The sequence below is a fragment of the Aphelocoma coerulescens genome, chromosome 7 (assembly GCF_041296385.1).
Source record: "Aphelocoma coerulescens isolate FSJ_1873_10779 chromosome 7, UR_Acoe_1.0, whole genome shotgun sequence".
NCBI lineage: Eukaryota > Metazoa > Chordata > Aves > Passeriformes > Corvidae > Aphelocoma > Aphelocoma coerulescens.
The window spans coordinates 8,798,442-8,811,546 of NC_091021.1; the positions used below are offsets into that span (position 1 = coordinate 8,798,442).

At 43.4% G+C, this 13,105-nt stretch overlaps 1 long non-coding RNA gene across 4 annotated transcripts in view; it reads left to right on the forward strand.

The window, feature by feature from the left end:
- The window catches only part of LOC138113562 (uncharacterized), a 45,542-nt gene that overhangs the window by 21,253 nt on the left and 11,184 nt on the right, over positions 1-13,105 (forward strand). For all 4 annotated transcript variants that reach the window (XR_011152230.1, XR_011152229.1, XR_011152231.1 and 1 more), the window contains exon 4: positions 2,365-2,525. This is a non-coding gene — a long non-coding RNA (uncharacterized lncRNA). The remainder of the gene's footprint in view (positions 1-2,364; positions 2,526-13,105) is intronic.

Consider the following 13,105-nt stretch of genomic DNA (forward strand, 5'->3'; position numbering starts at 1 on the left):
AATGACATGTACCTCTTGTGTGTTTACTCTTAGATGCTGTTCCTGTTTTGACATCAGGGACACAGTTGCATTCATGCGATGTTTTCATTTTGAATTGATGTTCTCATACCAAGAAGGATGTGCTTTGGAAACAGTGAATTTCAGAGGGTGGGATTGCTGTAGCTCAAAGGACTGTAATATTGAAGAAGAGGAAGATGGTCTTCAATATGTTTTTGTTAAACAATATTTTTGACACTAAAGTAAAAGATTACATAGTCTGATTTCTGCTATTTGTATTCAGGGTGCTCTTGTCCCTAAACAGAACAAAGCCCAGATAAAATAGCAAGGCTCTGTGCCCCTGCCTTCTGGGGAGCAGCTAAGAAATCTCAATGGCTGTCATAAGTTTTTTCAATGTTAGCTGGGGTTACAGAGCGTTGTTTGTCAGGTGATATTCTCATTGTCATAGATGTGATAAGCACCTGCCAGAATCTGACTGGCATCCAGCTCACGGACCCAGATTAAACAGAGAGGGATTTGTTGTTAAATGCTTGTTGGAGTTCCCACCTGGAAATTCAGGACAATTAAACTGAACTACCTGATGCCTAATAAGCTAATTTTCCTCCCTTGCAAACACAAATCAATTGTCTTAACAAGCAATACATTATTAAAGAGAATTAAGTTCCCCTAGCTGGTGCTGCTTTCTGCCCATATTACCCCAGACAGCAGATGCTTGTCTTTGGTTTTGCCACAGATGCAGCATTTTTGCTTTCCTGAAGCCCCCAGAGTACCCATAAATGCTGATTATCATCTGGTGGGAGATGCTGCTGCCTCAGGTGCTCACCACTGTGGGCAAAGGATGCCTGATCAGAGCCCTGTTTGTCTGAATTAGGGAAATTCATTATCTCCTGGCCTTTTTTGGGTCTCTACTAGCGACCCCTTCATATTGCGTAGCTTCCTTTACACAAAGTGTTAAGACAGGATTCCTAATAAGAGTTGACTTGGAACTCTAAAGCACTGGAAAATACTGCAGGCCTTGTCCATGCATGGTTTATTGCATTCCTTACATTGATACTGTGTGACATAAATTTGTTCCTGGACATGCAAACTCTGTCCTTGTGCTAGTTCTAGGTAGCGTGTATATTGCAGGGAGCGATTTACACGTCAGGCATGTCTTTGAATCACAGAGCACCCCAATATCGATAGTTCCAGGTTTTAATATTGCTGTGACAGTTTGCTGAAAACAGATACATGTATCCTCACCAACACTGATACATGAAAACTCTGCTGTAAGCTGAGGAAAGGGGCCAATTTATTTTTGCTTTGTGTTCGTGCCTTTTGGCGTCATGAGCAGCAGTGCTGGCCACAACTGATGTCACAGAGTCCATGGCTAACAAGCAGGAAAGAAAATCAGTGTTTTCACAGCCTTGTAATGCCCTATTTATTTATGTAATAGATTGAATGTCATGTAAAGTTTGAATCTGCACTTAGCTTTTCTCAGCTCCCTTGATCTGTCTCCCAGCTGCGGTAGATGGTTCTCTCAGCTGCTGCCGCTGCCTCTCTAATCTGCACTTTGGTTCTGTAGGCATTTCTTATCTGCTTGCTGTGGTCTGTTTGACATGTCCAGCTATGAAAGGAAAAACAGACTGTTGAGAACTTGTGTGATAATACTTCTGCCTCGGTACAAAGGAACTTTATGTTCTTTGCAAACTTGCCATATGCATGCAAAGCAGTGTGTCTTAAAAAATTCTTACAAGCACCAAGTTATTCAATGCCAGTGTTACCCCAATTCATTTTGTGCTTGATTTTTCAGTGGGTATGAGCTGATGTATCAGTGGAGCTGTATGTGCTTTTTGAGAAAAATTCAGAGCTACAAAGTTCCAGGAACTATGTGATGAGCTGGTTTTACTAAATCTGCTCCTGATGATTAATCTTTTTGCGTGTCTGTATCACAAGGGCTGTCCCTGGAGACAAAACTCTGGGGTCAGAAGCCCCACTGGACAATGTGGGAGCCAGAGGAGTGAACACAGGCAGTGGCTTAGTGAAAGAACTGCCCAGGGTGGTGCTGCCTCCCTGCAGCTGTTACAGGCTGGGGTGGGTTACAGGGTGTGCCGTGCCATAGCCAGGCTAAAGTTCATCCTGAGCAACAGCGTTGGCTCTGTGACATGGCCCTGGCACTGGAGCCTCGTGTAACTCAGGGGAAGCTTGTGTGTTGTGAGGCACATCTGTGCACCAACCCTCTCTCCACAGTGCAGAATCTGTCTTACCTAGGCTCGTGATTTTTTTTAGCACGTAAGTTTATTTTACTATGTGTGCAAATCACGGTTATTTTAAAAATTAAAATTACATAAGCAGGCTTAAAATTTGTCTTCTTTGGTCTGCTTCTAGCTCCATTTGGGAAGCCAGCCACCAATGCCCACTCTGACTTCCATTTTGTCCTCTGTCCTGAAAAAGCTGGTGTAAAAGAAAATAAGCTGCCTCTGCTTACCTCCTGCTTTCCTGTAGTCTCAATGACAGAAACCTGCTCCTTCAGTGGCATAAGGCTACGGGTAAGTGTGTTGCTGGAGCTGTGATATACGTAACCAGCTGTTCATCTTCTCTAAGTGGGGAAGAAAGTCACCCAGAGGAGCAATGGTTGTCCCTGAGGCAGCAGCTGATGTGGATTTATGAGCCTGTAGCAGACATAATCAACCTATTTTGTTTTCCCAAAGCGGGAAGTGAAGCTCTCCTGTGGGAACAGACCTTCTGTACCCTTGAGCAAAATAGATCTTGCTTCCTGGGTGATTCTGCTCGATGGGAGCCAAAAGCTGGATGTTGTGTCGCTTCAGCTGTGGGAAGCTTATTTACCTGCTTGTGGAACAAGAGCTGCTGAGGATGCTTGGGGCTTTATATCACCTGGCAGGTATCACCGTCTATCCTAAACCTTTGGAAATAGCTTTCTAATGGATTCTTGCCTGCCTGGGGAAAAGCCAGTACTCATCCTCGCTTTCTCACTGCTTTAGGCTTCAGTTAGTGCCAGTCTTTCTGAAACACTTTTGCTTGGCCACCTCTGGAATGACCTGAGTAGACAGCAGTGCCCAGTACAGCCAATGCTGTTGAACCTGGGGCTGGTTAGAGAGAGAGAGAGCGCACATCAAATCTATGGCAAACAGTGCACAAGTGAGCTGTGCTGTTTCCTACTCTGGCGTTTTCTCCTTTGAATTGTTTGAGGGCAGGGCAGACTGAGCAACCAGGGCCAGGGGTGAGCCAGGGCTCAGGGAAGTGTGCGTGCCTAACTGTGGCTCTTGAGAGGGAAATCTTCTCCTTTACCTCTCCTGAGACTGGGGAACACAGGAACTCTTCTGAGAGCAGCGCCGTCTGTGCCTCTGATTGTTTGGATCATCGCTTATCGCTGTGAGGCAAGTGCCTGGATGCAATCCTCCCGGGGGAAACCTGGTGTTGTTTCCACTGTTTACTCTTTATTGTGGTGGTATCTGAGAGCCACAGTCACAGTTCAGAGCCCCCTTGTGCAGGGAATTGATTATGAGCAGGATTGGGATGAAAGGCGACAGTTCCTCGGGGACTGGCTGAAGTTTGGTATTTTTCTCAAGTTTTATGGAAAAGCGCATTCGTTCTTAGATGAGTGGTGGAGCTGTTGGTATTTACAGCCAATCTGAGCAATATAGCCCCTTTCAGCATTTTTCTTCAGGGTGTGAGCAGTAGAAGGCTGAGACCTGGGAAAAGGAGTCTGTAAGCCAAATTCCAAAAGTGGTGTTAAATTCAGGTGGCACGTTTTGGTGGCAAATTCTGGCATTTTTAGGCAGTACCAGTGTTTTCAGAAAAATATGAGGCAAAAAACAGGTTTGAGAAGATGTAGGAGTCATCTTCAAGGGGGAGACTGTTTGCTATCTGTTAGAAGATCTAGTGTTTAAATGTGTTTAAACATTTGCATGGTGCAGAGTAAGGAAGCTGGTAAATGCCTGTGGAAACTTTCATTGTTTTCTGTTAAGTGTGACCTTTACTTACCCTCCTTTTTCTATTTTATTTTGTTGGCTGAGTTTGGTTTTGTTTTTGTGGTTTTTTTTTTTTTTTTTTTTTTTTTTTTTTTTTTTTTTAAATCAAAATAACTCCCTGGGAATTGCTGTAGATCTTCTTCAAAATTCCTTTGTAAAACACTGGATATTTTGCCTGTCTAATTCATGCTGAGAAGTAGCGTAGCCCACAGGAAGCACCGTTAATTTCCATGAACCAATCAGCCTTAGTGAGGCTATTAGTTGAGATTATTAGGTGAGAGTTTGTGCAATATTGAAAGTGCCAAGCTTTTACCAAATTTTACATTTATTTTTTTCCAACTGTCATATTTTTTGACAAGTGTTTTAATTGTTTACTGGAAAAGGAAATGAGTGTTCATGTTCCTTCTTTTGCTGCCTCTGTTTTAGAGAGAGGAGTAATTAATTATCTTACAGATAGAAAACAATTAAAGTGTTGTTTCCTTCATGACTGCACGATAATGGAGTAACAAAACGGCACCTCAGACCCGCAGCTCTTACAGAGTTCTTGGGAGGGAGATGAGTACTGTGTGCAGCTGAGCTGGCACCAGAAATGTCTCATTTCTTGTGTGCTGAGGGTGATTGAAATCTCCCTGCAAGCTACTCTATTAGATATGCTTATGCACTACTGAAAAAGATGCAGGCGGTGGAAGAAAATACCACTGCAAGCACACCCTGAATATAGTAATACTTAATTTGTAGGCAGAGCTTCACTTATCTGGCTGAGAGCCAGTTTTTTATGATACAGGCATCAGTGTTTGTTTAATGTGTCCCTTATCAAATCCCAAAGCTAATATTTGCATTAGTCCTCTATGAAGATAAACAGGAACTGTTTGAGTGAGAATTAAGATATTGTGTATCATACTCCTCAGAACTGTATCTGGGTACTTTGCCTTGGATCCAAAGAAATGTCCTGTGGATGTGTATTCACTCTGTGTTCAGAGCAGGCTCCCTTTAAAGCTAGTTTTTGTAGTTAAAGTATTTGGGAAGGGCATAGCAACAAGGGAGATCTTGGTTTTCATCAAATGCAAAGCACTCTGGAGTTGGTTTGAATCCATCAACTGCCTTCCAGGGCAAGCTTTTAGTCCTGAAGGTAGTAAAGAGATGGTATTTTGAAGAAACTCGAACAGGACTCCTGTATTCCTGCAAAGAGGAGTTCTGCAATCCCAGCCTGGCTGTGCAGGGGAATCTGGTTCATGTTCATCTCCTCTGCTACACAGCACAGGCAGAGCTTACACAGCCCCCCTTGCCTTCAGCACATTCATTCCAAAACTGCATCCATGTATACAAAAGTAGAATTAATCTCCCCATACAAACTCAGATTTGAAGACAAGCAGCAACATGAGGACTCTTACTTGACTGGTCAGGGTAAAGGTAAATAAATGGATGGTAAAACAAATGATTCCTGGATTCTGTTGCTGATCCATGCCAGGACCCCACCTTCCTCATTACCACCACTTCAAAAAAACAAGGTGGGTGGCTGCAGCACCACTCTGTAGAAGCCTGTGAAAAACCATCTGGTACTGCAAATCATGGTGGTAATGGTAGTGAAACAGGGATGGGGGGAAAAAGAGTGAGGAACTTAGAAGACAGAGTCACAGCAATGCAACTGGGCAAAGGAACAACAACAAATGATCACTGTATTAAAATAATATGTAGTATGTTTTTCTTCACCAGGCAGTATTCATGTAGTATTCAAAGCTGAACAGGAAGATCTGAAAATATCATGATGTTTTGGAAGGAGGATTCTTGTGCAAAAAGAAATTTGTAGTAATGAGGAAAAATAGCATTTCATAGTAAGGGCAAGTTTACTATTGAGATAAGAACAATAGCAACTGTTAATGCTTATAATCATGAACATTTGAGGTTTTCAGATTCTTGCCAGTCTCACCACATGCTTTGTCAAGCTAAATGCTGGGAGGAAGCAATGTAGCTGGAACTTGCTAGAGTGCATTAGGTGGAGAAGAGGAAACCTTGTTTCCTGACAAATAACTTTTTCAGCTAATGCTTTTTTTGCAGTTTTTGGCCAGCTGCACTGTTGAGTGAAAATAATATTTGGAGAAAGACAGCAGAATGCAATGAATAATATACAACCTTAAAGAATAAATTGTCTCCATCCCAGTAGGGATACAGGACTAGGCTAAAGTCTCTTCATTACCTACATAAAGTAATTATTCTGTGGATCTCGGGAATGTCAGAAAAGTATCTTTCCATTTCTTCCACCTCAGGCCCGTGTGTTTCTGTGGATGGCAGAGCCACAGCAGGAGAGCTGCTGGTGGTGATAAATGTGACTGTGAGCTTTCCCCAGGGCCCCAGAGGATGGGGCTGTGTGCCACGGAGGGGCAGGCACATGCCTTGCTACTGAGTCCATAGGCAATATTTCATGTGACTTTCCCTGGAGGATTTAGGCTAGAAGAAAACCCCTGCAGAGTTTAGCTGATCCCTCCTTTACTCTCATATTAAGCCTTGTACAAAGAAGTGAGAGCAGACACCAAGGGCTGTATTGTAGGGTGATGATTAGGATCTACAGAATCAAAATAATGTTCCAGTTTGCTCCAGTAGGATGGCATCAGAGAGGGATTTTTGCCATGCTTTCTGCTATAACAAGCAAATCAGCTGAGTTCTGAGTAGACATTTTTACCTCTGGCTTCAGTACTTACTACATTTACCAGATTTCTTTGTTCTATTTTAAATTATAGTCTGAAGATTCATTTCAGTCCAATACTTGGGGTAGATGAGGCATTAACCGAGCAACAGTGGATTTAACACCCCCTGCAACTGCATTGTTCATGCAGGCAAAACTCCCTGAGTATTGTAGAGGCAGAGATGATCTCACCCTGTCTGCATTTTGAGCTGACCAGGCACCATATGGATGCAGTTAGTGCAGTGCCCTAATGAGAGACATGGCATATTAGCTTGGGGCAACATCTGACATTTACCATGTCTTCCAGTTGGCTTGAAGCATGGGCAGAGCGAGCTGGTGTCTGCCTCAGTGTGAACATTGCCTCTGCCTGAAAAATATTGTGCAAAACTGGGCGTGAAAGGCTTGCAAAGTGATTTTGTGAAATCGTTATAAAGTGAAACACTCAGTAATATGAAATTACTCCTATTAGAGCTGCAGCTTGAGTAGGTTATATATGATCAAGACGACCAATTCAAGTTCTCTTGTCCCTGATTTTCTATAAACACTGATTTTGTTAGTCTCCCACTGCTGGCATAGATTTTGACTGCTGTTACATCATGCAAAAGGGAACTGTCTGAAATTGTTTCGTTTTCAGGCTGGATGCTGAATCCTGAGATAGCATAGGCACTTTTAAAAAGTATCAGGAGGAAAACTTTTGGGAGACTTTGTCTTTACTAGTTTATAGAAAGAGGTATAAGTGTGCAGATGTCTTCAAAATTAAGGAGACCTGGATGCCAAATATTTTTTGTAGGGTTTAGAACACTAAACATTGTATTAAATAGTAAGGATGGATACGAAGGTGAGCATATAGAGGTATCTTCCCCTTCCTCTCTTCTGTAGAAGAAGACTTTCAGGCACTGAAATTTGACAGCAGCAAACAAATAGGTGTGAGAAGACATTTTCCACTTGAAGATTAGAACCCTAATCCAGGTTTTTCCTTCTGTTGTTTCCAAAGCTTGTCATTGTTTTGTCCCCATGTCTTCTTCTGCACAGGAAATGATCCATGTAAGGCAATTATGAAAACCCCTGTATCTGTTAACCTGCATCCTGTAAGCTGCTAACAAGAATCCATAGTACAGCCTTCCATTTTATGAGAGAGTTATATAGCAAACTGAGAGTTTCTGAAAAAGTACAATAAAATGTTGGGCAACAACCTAGGAGATGTTAGGAGTGGAGCAGGAGAGAGCAGCTGCTTTATTTTTTGAGGAATGCAAGGAAGGAAGGGGACTTGGGCAGGTCTGTTCTGGAGTTAGAGCAGAACCTGGCTTCCACTGTGTGAAGTGGCAGCACTAAATAAAGAAACTGAGGAAAGCCAGAAAGAACAAGCTGTTTCTCAGCAGATACGTGAGAATGGAGCAACTCCCATGGGAGGCCAACCATGAAGGAAAAATGGCCCAGCCAGCATGGCTGCCTCATATCTTAATATAGCCCAGCTTCTTGGCAAAGCTAGGGGGTGAGGCCTGGTGGAGGAGGAGAGCTGGGTTTCCTTTCCCAAAAACCTGTTTGCAATAGGAAAGAAATCCCACTGGCTGTGTTACAGTGACACATTGGGATTCAGAGATCTGCCAGTGAAATCCAGCTGTTGGGGGTGCATTCCTCAGTGCTTCCAGCAGATCCTGCCTGTCCCTTGTCTGCAGGAGGTCTGTACTCAGTGGGGAATTACCTAAATGTATGGACATGGGGAGACCCCATCCTGCTGTTCGCAGCACCTCTCCTCTTCCCCCTGACCTCTCTCCTCCAAGCCTTGGAAGCAAGTAGACGTGGCAAACGTGATCTGGGAGCTTGCACTGCAGGCCTGATGTGCTATCACCATCATGGGTTTCTGCAGGCTCAGGCTGAGCTATTTTGATGTGTGTAAGATGTTGCTTTTGCCTATTCCAGACTAACTTTTCTCATACAAAACAAAAACCAAAAACGCTAAGCAAAATAAAAATGATTGACCACATTGCACAGTAAAAATCACTTCTAGACCTAATCCTGGGCATTGCCTCTGCAATACATTTTGGCAGGTAGAGAGATGATAAATATTGAGCTCTTCGCTCTGTTGCTGTCTCTTACATGGCAGCTGTCCCACAGTAATTTCTGATTCCCTACTCTCTCTTCCATCCTTTTGAACAATAGACCTTATTGATCCTTGTTTTTCCTTTTTCCCATTTTTGTTGGTGCCTCTTGGTTCTGTCCCAGCCTTTGTTCTGGGCACTCTGCTGGTATTTCTCAGTAGCCTTTCAGCTCCTTCCTCCAGTTCCCCACCCTTCCTAGAGACTCCTTCCCTCACACATTCCCTTCTCTCATGCACACCCCACTGTTCCATTTCTTATCCACATTTTCCTACTTTTTCCTCCTCCTACACACTTCTTGTTTAATGCCTCTCTTCACTTCTGGCTGCACGTCAAGTATTGTACCATTAAGAAGTACTGAGAACTAATTAAAAAAAAAAAATCCATGGTGCATTGTTTTTTAGGACTAGATTTGTAGGATCCTATCAGTCTATTTCTTTTTTAGCAAAAGAATTTACAGCCACTTCAAAATCCATCAAAGCCTTTCCAGGTTTTCACCTTATTTGAAACTGCTTGTCATATATATTACATATCTATGACATACATAATGTTTAATAGCTACAGCATAACGTGATCTCATTTCAATTGAGATCTCTGTGCTGTTCAGCCTAACCCAGGAATGCATATATTTCCATGTCCTGCAGTTTTATTTCCTTTGAAGAGTTGGTCAGTGGCATGCAGAGGACATAGGTAATCTTCTAAAGAGCTTATGCCTGAATATGCCAAAAGAAACCTCCTTCTTTTCAGTTTTACTCGGGACCTATTTACACAGGTCTTGAATGACATACCACCCTTCAGCTCTCAGTCATAACCTGCTCTCTGACTTTCAATCTCCAGCTATTGCCAGCAGTAGGATGGTGAACTTTGGAGGGAAATGAAGGTTACTTAGAAGTAGCCACACAGTGCTTATAGCTTTCACTGTGGCCGTGTGGAAGTGACAATTGACTCTGCAAATCAGGCAACTTCCATGTGTTCATAATTTGTTTACCACTATTCAGATGTTCTCAGTGTCCCTTCCTCCATGTCTCTGGCAGCGCTGTGTTGAGTTGCAGTGATTCAGGGACCAGGCAGCTGGTTAATGCAGCTGATGTTGTCACCCTCACGGGGCTCGTTTGCCTACAGGCATGTCAGAAGGAACAAGTAATATAAGGGTATATATAACTGTAGCTGGCAGCGTACTGAAAAGATGCTGAAACTCCCTTTAAATGACTAGTGTAGGACATCAGGAGCTAAGTAGCTGAGGAATAAGATAAATTTCCTTTAACAGCGCTGTGTTTCTGTAGTTAGGCTGTGCCTGGTACTTGATCTAAACGAGTATGTGGTGTGCAGTGTAGACATCCCTCGTGTGCTATTTGTTCCTAACACTGTCTTGCACATTTCCAGTATCCATCACAGTTCACATCACCTGCACTTCTACACAGCTCAAGCCTGATGGGAGGGAGTAAAGAAGGCAAAGCCAGTCTCCTCACTGCAGATAATGGCATAGAGGTTACAGTGACTTTCTGCTCCCTACGTTCAGAAATTTGAAGGTTCAGGGTGTTTTTCCACAAACCTTCAGGGAGGAGTAGAGGAGCCTGTAGTGTGATTGATGCTGTGTTAGTTGATGTTCTGCTCTTTCACGGTGTGCCTGCACAAGCCTGAGCCTGCGTGTGCAGCTTCGTACTGGAAAGGCCAAGAGCAAACCACGTGTCCCTTCTGTTGGTGCAATCTGGGCTTGGTTTAGCTGCTGGGGATCACACTGCGGAGCAGGGAGAGATGCAAGCTTGTTCCATCTCTCCACTTGGTTTATAGCTGTTGACTGAATGTGTGTGTCCTTGAATTTGCTAATTGTGTTTTCTAATTATTCTCCTGCAACAGGCACTACAGGTTTCCTGAGCACTTTGCACCAGTACACAGCAGACTGCATAGTAAGGGAAATGTAGGACAGCCACACACACACACAAAAAGTCATCTAATCTCTCGTGATGAACCAATGTGATTATCTGCTGAGATATTCTGGGGAGCTGTATGGATAAGTTGTTCCAAAGCCAGATTTTCACTGTGAAGGGAGTAAAGAGTATCACCATTATTAGTGAATTTGGACAGTGTATTGTAGCTGTGTTCTGAAGGAGAGGAAATGTTGGAGATTTTAAACCCATTTGACTGCCAGAGGAGCGCCATGCTAGTGTGCAACCTTGCTGCCACCCAGAATAATACTGCTTCCAGTTTGGATCAATTCCACCTCTCAGACCCCAATTTACTAACCATGGTGGGAAGGACATGAGTTTTCTTTTAGAAGGTCAGTATTATTTAAGGTTATTGAAAGTGAGTAAACCTGTTCCACCTTTATTAAGAAAACATTGCTGTGGAGTTTTTAGGAGCCACAGAGTTATAATGAATATATGATACTTTGTGTGGTGTTTAGCTCAGCCTGAGAGAGAGAAAATAATGGAAGTCTCTTCTTTCTGCCTGGGTGTTAAAATGAAGGAAAATCAAAGCTGTTATACCAGAGCTATATATCAGCTAACGTATTTTAGGAACTGTGGAATGATCATAATTACAAAAAAGTCCTCCAGAGAGAAATTATGAGTCATAGTTTATGTTCTCTTTAGTGTTGCTATGGAAAAAGAGGTTATTGCCAATGGTCATACAGCAATATTAATCTCTGATCTGAAAGAAAAATAAATAACAATCTCTCGCTTAACCCAAAGCAGATTTATTCTCAGTTACTGCAGCACACTCCATTAAAGGGGATAACCATGTAAGAAAAATTAAAGATGACATTGATTATCAGTTCTCAACATGCAGTTAGGGAGAGTTCCTTATGTGAATTAGTGTGCACTTCAGACTCCTGCAAATGACTTGGTGGAGTGAGAGGAAGGGGAAAAAGGCATTTTGATCAAAACGAGGGCAGGAAAGATCAGCCACCACTGACAGCTGCAAGTACGCTGATTAAAATTTCTTTATGCATGCAGTTAGACTCAGCCCGGGGTGGATGCTGGTTCAAATGCAAATCCTGAAACAAAACCCTGGCAACGGGCAGTTTGAAGTGGTGGAAAGTGGCTCTCAGCCTTTTTCCGTTTATTTGGGAAAGCCAGGGCCGTGAGTCAGGGAGCGGTGGATACTTGGGTGCTGAGTCAGCACCTCCAGGGCTCTGCCAAGTTGTTCCGTGCCCCTTGTTTCCTTGCCGAGGCAAAACCCTGACTAATACCGGGGCCAAACAGCTGCGTGCTTGCTTCGCTTTGCTATGGGTGAATCTTTCCCTCTGCCTGCAGGAAGACTACCTGACACCTTCCCCTTGACACCCAGAGTGGGTGTGTGTCTCAGTGGGTCACAGTAAAACTTTTCCACCTGCCTGCCTGACGTTGTTTCCAGGAGTTGTAGCTACACCCACTCCCTCACAGGCAGAGCCCGACAGCAAAGACCTTGCAGTCAGAACTTAGCTTGACATTTTGCTCACAATGCACCCTGCAAAGTAGGGCAGAGCCTTCCTTTCTGCCACACCGCTGCATCCGCTGTGCTGATGGCAGGAAAACTTTTTGTTCGGGGGATGAGCTAAGCAGATAGGATAGGGGAGATACACGGATCTCATGTCCTGCATCTGTGCACACAGCTTACTGATGATCACAGGAGCTGTACGTGTGGCCCAAAACCATTGTACGGCTCAAAGGCTGAAGGCTTTTCACTGACTTTCAGGGCTGGACTGGCCCCTTGTGAACAGTTTGACCTCTAACAAATTGCCATTACTTCACTAATTCTTCTGAGCTTACCTCTTTTTTAATTGTGTGACTACCAGTCATCAGTTGTGCAGCTGTTTGGCATTACAACCTACAACAAAGGGTTTTCATTGCATCAGTGTAAAGGGCTATCAGGTGTATTTTACCTTCTGATCCTTTTCTTCTCTGCTTTCTTCTGTCAAAGAGACAGAACACACTTCAGTCAGGCCTGTGTGATGGCTTTCACTACACTCTCTTATTTAACAGTGAAATGGTCCAGAAAACCCGTATCTGTGCCTTTTCACAGAGGAGCTGGCTCGTGGATTAGCACGTGGGGGTCAACGGGATGCTCTTTGCTCTTTCCCCTAAAAGGGGACAGAAATGTCAGCTGGTTTTCTGTCATTGAAAATGGAAGTATCAGCAGCTGCTGAGTGCTGCTAGTTTAAATATTTATACCATAAGGGCTTTATCACACCCTTTTTCTTTGTGCAAAGCTCCCACTGATTCCGGTGGAGGTCAAACTCTGAATCTGTGCAGCAGCTCACAGGTCAGGTGTTCAAAGGAATAATGGTACAAGTGGAGCTCACTGTTACTGTGTCAGGAAGTGTAAACAAGCAGTTTTTAAAAACAGTAATTATGTAGGCAAACCTGTCAGCACAATCGTGG